At 47.7% G+C, this 10,885-nt stretch overlaps 1 non-coding gene across 1 annotated transcript; it reads left to right on the forward strand.

Annotated features, from left to right (window-relative positions):
* The first annotated feature begins 260 nt into the window (after positions 1 to 260).
* Positions 261 to 367, forward strand: LOC125148482 (U6 spliceosomal RNA). The gene has a single exon (XR_007145565.1). It is a non-coding gene; the product is annotated as a U6 spliceosomal RNA (small nuclear RNA).
* The last annotated feature ends 10,518 nt before the right edge of the window (positions 368 to 10,885 follow it).

Genomic DNA, 10,885 nt, shown 5'->3' on the forward strand with positions numbered 1-10,885 from the left:
TGTGTGTAATTTTTTCACTCAGAAGGCAGAAGGAAAAGGAACCTCGAAAGCTCGGGGCTGAGGAGACACAGGGGGTTTGCATGGAAAGAAGGTGAGTCCCGCCCTTCATCCTGGATAAAAGATTCCCAAGTGGGTGGAGCAAAATGGGTGAAGGGGACCAAGGGGTACAAACTTGCAGTTAAAAAATAACTAAGTCATGGAGGCGTCACACACAGCATGGGGAAGACAGTCAAAAACATGGCATTAAAACTTTGTATGGTATGCTCGCTTCGGCAGCACATATACTAAAATTGGAACGATACAGAGAAGATTAGCATGGCCCCTGCGCAAGGATGACACGCAAATTCGTGAAGCGTTCCATATTTTTAGAAAATTAAAAATAGACCTACCCTATGACCCAGCAATAGCACTGCTAGGAATTTATCCAAGGGATACAGGAGCACTGATGCATAGGGCCACTTGTACCCCAATGTTCATAGCAGCACTCTCAACAATAGCCAAATTATGGAAAGAGCCTAAATGTCCATCAACTGATGAATGGATAAAGAAATTGTGGTTTATATACACAATGGAATATTACATGGCAATGAGAAAAAATGAAATATGGCCTTTTGTAGCAACGTGGATGGAACTGGAGAGTGTGATGCTAAGTGAAATAAGCCATACAGAGAAAGACAGATACCATATGGTCTCACTCTTATGTGGATCCTGAGAAACTTAACAGGAACCCATGGGGGAGGGGAAGGAAAAAAAAAAAAAAGAGGTTAGAAAGGGAGAGAGCCAAAGCATAAGAGACTGTTAAAAACTGAGAACAAACTGAGGGTTGATGGGGGGTGGGAGGGAGGAGAGGGTGGGTGATGGGTATTGAGGAGGGCACCTTTTGGGATGAGCACTGGGTGTTGTATGGAAACCAATTTGTCAATAAATTTCAGAAAAAAATAAAAAAAAAAAAAAAAAAAAAACTTTGTATGGTGATGGCTGGTAACTAGACCTACTGAGACAATCATTTCACAATCCATACAAAAGTTGAAGCACTATGTCGTACACCTGAAACTAATACACGATTGTATGTCAATCACACTTCAATTACGCAAAAGAATTCCCAAGTTGGGAGAAAGGGAGAGTCAGAAGCAAAGTAATTCAGATAGTAGCGGGTTCCTAAGAAGGCGTCCCATGTTACCCTCCCTCCACACCCCAAGATTTGAGTGTAGCAGGCAAATGAGAAAATTTAAGAACGATTTCTGGAACCCTGGAGGGGAGGGGCCTATGCCCCCATCCTGGGTGGGGCCCTGAAGAATGTGGCTCAGCTCTGGCAAAAAATGGCTGCACTATGTCTAGGCAGACAGAGTCTCAGCCCCCCAGAAAGTTCCCCTTTCCCTATCGTGGTGTGAGAGCAGCAGAAGTTTCCAGGTGCCCTGAAGGGCCACAGAGAAGCATCACACGTGGAGGGAATGAGGACAATGGACAGTGCAGCAGACATCAGCACGAACAGGTGGCGAGTAAGAGCCTGGCCCCTGCAGCCTCATAACCTTGGTGTCCCATCAGCCTCCAGATTTTCAGACCCAACCCCAGGGAAAGAGGAAAGTTGCCCTGTGTTGGCAGATTCGGTTTCTGCCACTCTGAGGTTCAAACTAGACATCCGATTGAGAATTGAGCAAAATAGAGGAATTCACCTTTGAACTTTGAGTTGCGGCGCCTCTAGGCGGAGAATTGAGTGAGGCAGCACCCGTGGGGTAAGCCAAGAGTAGGAGACTGAAATGAGACAACTGTCCCAGCTCTCCCAAGTGAATTAACCGACGAGGAACTTTGTTTTTCCGAGATTAACACGGAGAAAAAACATAGGAGCCTCTTAAAGCGACAAAGAGAGTCAGTGCTCAGCACTGAGGGTTTTTCCTCCCCCCCCCACCCCGCCACACCCCAAGTCAGTGCTTCAGCCTTATTGGGTGCCAGAGAATGTGGTGGCCGGAGAGGAGTCCATTATCTGGGAGAGATAAGGCTCAGCCTGAGAAAGTGGAGATAGAAGGAAGCTGGAGACAGCGTGGAGGCAGATGCCTCTACCGTCTGCTCTGGCCTCGGCCACAGCCTTACCCCGCCCCGGCGGGATCCAGGGCCCTGGAGGGATCCCCAGGGATCCCAGATCCCCAGGAGGGATCCCAGCCCTCCCCTACAGCCCGTGTGAGGACAGAACGGCATACGGGGCAGAACAAAAAGCGTCCGTCACCAAGGCAGGAGCCCGACCCTCCCACGGCCAACCTCAAACGAAATCCTGAGTCTGAGCAGGTCGACACGTGGGGTCCCGGTGCAGCAGGAGGAAGCAGGATTAGTTGAGGCAGGAGAGTGGGGCCCTCGACAGTCACGTGACTCTGAGCAAGTCACTTCTCCCTGCCTCCGTTTCCCCTCTGGAAACTGCCGGGGACGGTAGGGAGAGCGGCACAAGGGCGAGCATAGATTCTCAAGGCCACTCTCGAGAGCTGAATTCTGATTCCGTTTCAGACCCGTCAAGCCAGGCCCCAGCCTCGTCCACCCACACCTCGAGGAGGAAAGGCTTTGCTAGGGGTCCCAGCCTCGTCCCACGCCGGGGCTGCTGTTTTCTTTGCTCCCTACCCTGCGTTGTCACACAGACACACGGGCAGGGCAAGTCTGAAAATATCTTTTCTCAGAGAATACATTGATTAGAAGGTTTATTTCTCTCTTCTGCGACGGAGACTAAAGGTAAGACACCAGCACCGCGCGTGGAAATGTAACCCAAGCGCTACAAAATCGACTTGTACGGTCCCGGCAGATGCAAACAGTTCCCCAGGCAGATCATTTCCTTCCCCTCTTACGAGGAAGCATCACCCCACAAATGCCTACACCCTGGGTCTTGGCAATTCATTAGCGCTACCTTCCCAGCCTGAAGCTGTGGGTCTGTCTCCCGCGTCATCTGAAAAATCGATAAGGAAGCAACAGCTGAGCTCCCAGTCCTTCCTGGGCAGGCAGAGGAGTGTTAGCGAGGCTTATCGCTGGGAAGCTGGAGCCTGGGTGGCAATCCTGAGTCCAGCCACCAACCCCCACGTTAGAGGACCCACTCCCGGACACGTCCTTCTCTGGGTCTTTTTCTTTCTCACGGCGAGCCACTTACTTATTTAACGAACCTGGACTAGTCCGCTTGGAAGTTTCGCTCCAACCACGGTTGGGACATATATATATATATATATTTTTTTTTTTTTTTTTTCTAACTTTCAGACAGCCACTGTAACAAAAATTCACACCAGCACAAGACTCCTCTTTTGGCAAGGCACCATAGCCATTCCATTCCAATCGACTCAGGCTGCTGAACTGGATATTTTGAAACGGTCTAACACCCACTTTATTAACATCAGGGCTAATTTCTTTTGAAGGGAGTTTCAAGCCGCCAGGACTTCGATGCTAGGGTTAATTGGTCTGTTTGCCACTGTTTGTCAGAACTGTCTTTAACGAACATCTTCAAAGGCCGCTCGGATTCCGGCCCCCGCCTCGTCTGAAATGCCTCAAATGTCTTTATCAATGCCAAAAATGCAGTGAGTGAAAAAGGGCTTTTTACTTAATTATTTCTGAAAACCAAAAAGGGGGATTCTGCGGAGACAGATAATGAGAGTTGACACAGTGAAATTAAAATGCGTGTCCAGGCAAAGAAAGCCAAGAGGGCCGCACCCCTCCCTGGAGCCAGCACATGGGGAGCGCGTCCCGCCTGGGCCCAGGGCACCAGACGGCAGGGACGGGGGGCTTCGTTTTGTCTCTTGGAGCAGATGCCATTCCGAAACCCACGCTGATTGGGCCGCACGGGTTGCCTAGCAACCCGCAGGCCAATGGCATCTGGCTCGAAAATGCCAACATCTGCCCAGCATTTCGAGTCTAATTTTTAATTCGGACACTTAGGTCTGGAGACGGGCAAGAAAGTGTGTCTTTGGAAACTAAACCAACATTGATTTCTTGCTACGATTCCCCCCCGCCCCCACCCCCCACGCGAGTCATGGTTTATGATGCTGCTTTTCACGACCCCTCCCCCCCCACCCCCCACCCCCGTCGACCTTCCTATTTCCGGTTCCCTTTGGGGGTAGAGGTGAGTAGAAAGGGGGAAGAAAGTGGGGCGGCTCCTAGGTAGCCAGAAGAAGAGGGGGGCAACGTGCCTTCCGTTTTAAACAGAATTAGGAAAGCCTCAGAGCAGAGGAGGAAAATAGTTTGGTCTCCATTTTATTGCAAATTACGGTCGTGGATCCACGTCTCCGCCCAAGTCAGGTAAGAAATTAGGATATGTCTCTTGACAACCCCTACCCGATGGTGGGGCCTTGGGGCTACGCAAAGACGTTTGGGACCGCACCTGGGGAGCTCAACACTGTTTTCTTCTCCCCAGGAGAGCTGCCTTACCACCCCAAAATGAAATCAGAGACACCAACTAGCGGAGAAACTGAGACACCCAATCCCTACTAAGGAGGTCACTTCAGGATCCCTAAACACAGCTCACATGTTGAGGATCTCGGTCTCCACTGCAGGAAACCCGCACATGCCCGGGGTTCTGTTTTTGGCCCTGGCATTCCTTGGCAATTGCAGCCTGCAGTCCCTGCGACTAAAGTCCCAGCAATCAATATATTTGCATGTTGTTTGGGTAACAATGCAACAGAAACCCCCTGAGGGAAATCAGATTTGGAAGGAATAAGGGCAGCTCCAGAACAACACCTTTCTTTTAAAAATTCCAAATGGCATTGCAAACTGATGCAATCACTCCACCGGCCTCTGCTTGAGTGAGTACGTTAGCCTTCGCTCCTTCCAATATAGAGAGGTCAGATTACCTGCTGGAGAGCAAAGGAAGCCCTAAATCATTGGATGCAGGGGAAAAAAATAGCCAGGAGACGCTGAGCAAGGAGGGGACCTTCAGATCTCCTTTTAGGGTAGGGTCTCTTTAACTGGACAACTTCTGGAGGGCCTTAACTGGACAGCCTCTGGCAGGAAAAAGAAAAGTGTGCCGGGGGCTTTGATTAAAATAAATAAATAGATAAAACCCATACGCATTCCCCTCCCCTTTCAGCGTAACACCCCAGCCCCTGGTGAGGTTGTGGCCATTGGTTTTTGCCAAGAGCAGGAGATCTGATTACTGTTATCTCTGCTTGCATAACTACAAATGTTATCATTACTGCTCAACTGATACGGCTCTGTTTTACAAACACAAAGGAAGACTGTATGTACCCTTGCCCTCTCACCAGAAGGGCTGATTTAAAAGAAAAAAAGAGAGAGAAGGAAAAGGAAGGGGGGGGGGGGTGGGCGGCTGGGAACTGAGAGAGGCAGACCTGCTGAATGAGCCTTTGAGAAAGAATTATGTGATAGGTTGTGTGTGTGTGTGTGTGTGTGCGCGCTTTTTAAAAATGCTGCTGCCAAAGCTAAGAATTGAAAAGTATTCAATGGGCATCATGTCAGAAGCACAATGATTTATTTCGCTGGTTCATTTTCAAACATGAGCTTTCCCCTTATTCCCTGAAATGTGTTTTGGGCCCGAATCTTCAAAATGGGAGGAACAGAGGTTATGCAGAGAGCCCCGGGTCTGATTCAAGATAAACAAGGATCCGATTATGAATATGACAGTGGCATATCCCTGGCCTCCAAAGGGCCTCGTCTGCTTGCCCAGACTGCAGTCGCTTCTCTGCCCAAAACTGTGGGGGCAAGAAGCGGGGTCCCCTCTGGCTAACCCCCGCACCCCGCCCCACAACGGGAGCTGTGGGTTATAAGCCCTCCCAGTCGACCACACCTATGCTGCCTGAGGCAGTCCTCCTGGTCGAGCTCCTCTAAGCCAGAGTTGACACGCACGCACGCACGCGCGCGCACACACACACACACACACACACACACACACATACAGCTCTAACTTCAGTTTTTATAGTCAGGAGTACAGGAAATACGACTTCTTTATTTTCCTGGTGCCATCCCACAAAGTCGAAGCCTTGTCACCATTAATTCCCACTCTTCCTCCAGGATCACATCAAAGTTCCTGGAAGCTCACCCAGGCCTGGGTATAGGAGGCAGGCCAGGGAGGAGGGGGGGATCTGATGTGCAAGGGGGGCCATCCCTTCAGACCACAGCTCCCAGTAAGACGGCCTTTGGCTGGCCCCCATCCGCACCACTCTTGGCCATACTGGGCTGCAGAGACGCGAAGGGAAAGAAAACTGTGCGGGCCCTCCCTTGTTCGGCTCCTCCTCGAACCCTGTGCCTCATTTTTTTAGCATGTTTTTTTTTTTAATTGTGATCTAATTTGCATACCATAAAATCCACCCGTTGAAAGGATAGGATTCAGTGGGTTGGGGTTATATTTGCAAAGCTGTGCAACCATCACCACTATTGAATTCCAGAACATTTCATCATCACCTCCAAAAGAAACCCCGTCTATACCTAATTTTGAACGCATCCTTTTGCATTCTGTGTTCTAAAGAGGGTCCCAAATGGCTTAAGCCTCAATCGCCGTAGAAATTAAACCCACCCCTAGATCGGAAACCTGCAAAGCAGCCTCAGGCCAGCCTCCTGCAGGCAGCAATCTCTACTCCAGAACCAGATCCACCGTGTGAGGCGGGACAGAGAACTCCGATGCCCCCACCTGCCCTCGCCTAGAAAGCAGAGGTTTCCAGGGTTTGCCACACCTTCCCCGGGGCCTTGGGAGGCTGGAGTCCCCTTCTGAAGGACCCACCTGAGGCCAAACTCTTTTCTTCCGTGGGGGCTCTTCCCTGTCCTGAGAACAGGGCCCTATCTGCTCATCTGTTTCTTCTCTTAAACTCAAAAGGCAAGAATTTGCTTCTTTTGTTCTCTGAATTGTGTCTCCCTTCCCCCAAGGCTGGGAAGAGAAAGCAGTAACTGCCTCACCAAAGGTCACAAAATAACTCAAAGCAGTGGTCACCAGAACCCACCAGGGTTCATTCATCCAACAACTGGCCTGATGCACAGGAAACACACAGCCCTGGTCTTTAAGAGCTTGAAGGTCACTGCCCCGACACTTCTCAGAGGAGTGCCAAGGGTGAGGCCAAGTGGCCTGACAGCGGGGACCTTCCTTGAGCATGATACCATCTCCCCAGATAAGGAGGTGGCTTTATTATCTCCCTTTAAAATTGGGGGAGGTGGGTGACTGAAGGCCTGGGACCCTGTCTCCTTGCCACCACAATCTGAGGACAGTGGGGCCAAGGGCCGTGCCTGTGAGCTCCGAGCCCTACTTGGGGCATCAGGGCCCTGGGTCCTGGCCTATCAGGAAAATCATTCATTCCGGGTTATTTATTCACTTATCTCACTTTCTCAGTTTACTGTCTGTAAGTCAACAAGCTTTGGCGCTAACCCTTTGTGAGATCTCCTCTCCCTTCAGGGATACACTTGATTTATGTTTTTATTTCATTTTATCTGATTTTAAAGACTGAGAAATTGGGGCGCCTGAGTGGCTCAGTTGGTTAAGCGTCCGACTCTTGGTGTCGGCTCAGGTCATGATCTCGTGGTTTGTGGGTTCAAGCCCCGCGTCGGGCTCTGTGCTAACAGTACGGAGGCTGCTTGGGATTCTCTGTCTCCCTCTCTCTCTGCCCGTCCCCTGCTCTTTCTCTCTCTCTCTCTCTCTCTCCCTTAAAATAAATAAATAAACATTTAAAAAAGGACTGAGAGGGGCGCCTGGGTGGCGCAGTCGGTTAAGCGTCCGACTTCAGCCAGGTCACGATCTCGCGGTCCGTGAGTTCAAGCCCCGCGTCAGGCTCTGGGCTGATGGCTCAGAGCCTGGAGCCTGTTTCCGATTCTGTGTCTCCCTCTCTCTCCGCCCCTCGCCCGTTCATGCTCTGTCTCTCTCTGTCCCAAAAATAAATAAACGTTGAAAAAAAAATTTTTAATAAAAAAAATTAAATAAATAAATAAATAAATAAAAAAGGACTGAGAAATTAATTAGGGCACAAAAGAGCTCAGAACCCCCCCTAGGGTGGCCTAGGCCAGACACTCAAGAATCACCACTTGCTCCCCTGGGAGAAGACTGGAGAAATGATGGCACCAGTCCAGGTGGAGGAGCCCACGACCAGCGCCCTCTCTGCCAGGAAGGGCAGCCCCGAGGTTGGAGCCATTATAAAGTGTCCAGATAATGGTGATGATGCCCACAGTGGCCATAGTGACAGCAGCAACTTCGCTGTGCTTGCCGTGCGAGCACAGTTCTGAGCAACCTCATGCAGAGCTCTGTTTACTCTCAGCACCATTCAGCTATGAGAGAGGAACTGTTACTATCCTTATTTTGCAGATACGGAAAAAACACAACAGAGAGATTAAAAGTTTGAGCAGTGATTTTATACTGCCTGCCTCGAGAGCCTGTTCTTAACTGCTGCTCTGTGCTTCCTCAAGCAGGGAAAGCCAAGAACGAGCCGCCCTCTGGTTCCAGGGCACAGAGATGCCCTTCTCAGCCTGGACTGAACAATGAAGTGAATTGGGGCCTCCCTCAGGTCATGACTGAACTTTTACTGCTTTGTTTGCGGTAGGAAACTGAGGATATCTGACTTCAAAAGCAACGATCTCAATTTTCTAGAGGGGGAAGATGAATCCCTACCTCACACCATATAAGCAAATAAATTCCAGCTATACCAAAGAGTAAACAATATATTGAAATCATAAAAATACCAGGAAAAGACCATAAAATAATATTACAATATCAGAATAGGGGACACTATTATAAATAGTCACTTAGCTCAAAAATCTTAAAAAGGAAGAGGGAAGCACTTTCTCTGGAGGAGAAACACAACATCATGAATAAAGCTAAAAAGTAAGTGATGAGCATATTACAGACATTAGCCTCCTTTGCTTTGTAAGTATCTCTTACAAAACAAAGACCAATAATCCAACAGAAAAAAAAAGGCAAAGGGTATAAAAAGTTCATAGCAAAGAAATTACAAAATATATTAAACAGTGTACAACCTTGCTCATAATAAGAACATTCCAAATTAAAACTACCCATCTGGTTGGCAAAGATCTACAAAGATTACCAAGGATGTAGGGAAACATATCCTCGCCCAGTGCTGGAAGGCATCCACTCAGCCTCTAGGGACAAGCAATAAGGCAACAAACCTTTGATCCTACAATTCCACTTTTAGGAATTTAGCCTATAAATATGCCCACGTATGTAGGAAGTGATTATGTACAAGAATGTTTATTGTATTATTGTTTTTAGTGGTAAAAGATTGGAAGTAACCCAAATATCTGAGGAGAAGCCTAGTTAATTGAACTACGGAACAGATTGCTGTGTAGATATTTTAAAGGATGCAAGAGAATGAAAGTGGGATCCTTACCTCACACTGTATACAAAAAATCATCTCAAAATGGATCAAAGGCCTAAATGTAAGAGCTAAAATGATCTCTTAAAAGAAAACATAGGAGCCAATTTTCATGAGCTTGGATTTGGTGATGGATTCTTAGATGTGGCACTGAAAGCCCAAATGACAATGATAACAAAACTGGATAAATTGGACTTCACCAAAGTTAAAAGTTTTTCTGTATCAAAGGGTATTATCAAGAAAGTGAAAAGACAGCCCACAGAATGGGAGAAAATATTTGCAAGTCCTCTATCTGATAAGAGAGCAGTATGCAGAATATATAGAAGAACACAACTCAACAACAACAAAAACAACAACCCGATGAAAAACATGGGCAAGAATCTGAAGATGTTTCTTCCAAGAAACACGGATGGCCAATAAGCACACAAAAAGATACTCTCAGCATCATTAATCATTAGGAAAATGCAAATCAAAGCCACAAGAATCCACGTCACATCCCTACTAGGATGGCCATAATAACAATAATAATTTAAAAATGGAAAAAAAAGTGTTTAGCAAGGACGTGGAACATTTGGAACCCTCATACATTGCTAGTGGAAATGTGAAATCATACAACTGCTTTGGAAAATAGTGTGATGGTTTCTCAAAAAGTAAAACGTAGAATTATTATACAACTCAGCAATTCCACTCCTAGGTACATACCCAAGAGAGTTGAAAACACCCAAGAGGGTGTTCAAATGAACTTTTGTACCTGAATGTCCATAACGGCATTATTCATACTAGCCAAAAAAGTGAAAACAACCCAATGTCGATCAGTAGGCGAATGGAGAAACCAAATGTGCTCTGTCCATACAATGGCATAGGATTCGGTATTAAAGGGGAATGGAGTTCTGATACCTGTTACAACGCAGGTGAAGCTTGAAAACATTATGCAACTGAAGAAGCCAGACACAAAGGACCAGCTGGCATATGATGTCATGTATATGAAATGGCCAAAACAGATCCATGGAGAAGGAAGGAAGATCAAGTGTCGTTGGGCACTGGGAAGGGCAGGGCTGGGTAGTGACCCCTTAATGGTTATGGAGTTTCACTCTGAGGTGGTGAAAACGTTCTGGAATTAGATGGTGGTGATGGTTGCAGAGCCCTGTGAATGTGCCAGTCGCCACTGAATTGTACATTGTTAGGTGGTTAAAGCAGTAAATTTTATGTTACGTAAATTTTACATCAACTAACACAAGGATGAGGAAGTCTTCTGTGTATCAATAGAAATAATCCCTGGGGCGCCCGGGTGGCTCAGTCAGTTGAGTGTCTGACTCTTGATTTTGGCTCGGGTCAAGATCCCAGGGTTGTGGGATAGAACCCGTGTTGGGCTCTGCACCAAGCATGGAGCCTCCTTAAGATTCTCCCTCTGCCCCTCTCCTCCACTTGTGTGCTCTCTCTCTCTCTCTCTCTGGAAGGAGGGAAGGAAGGAAGGAAGGAAGGAAGGAAGGAAGGAAAAGGAAAGAAAAGGAAAGAAAAGAAAAGAAAAGAAAAGAAAAGAAAAGAAAGAGAAGGGAAGGAGGGGAGGGGAGGGAACAAAAAGTCCCTAAGATACGTTTTTAAGGAAAAAG

Source organism: Prionailurus viverrinus, chromosome D2 (assembly GCF_022837055.1).
Source record: "Prionailurus viverrinus isolate Anna chromosome D2, UM_Priviv_1.0, whole genome shotgun sequence".
Taxonomy (NCBI): Eukaryota; Metazoa; Chordata; class Mammalia; order Carnivora; family Felidae; genus Prionailurus; species Prionailurus viverrinus.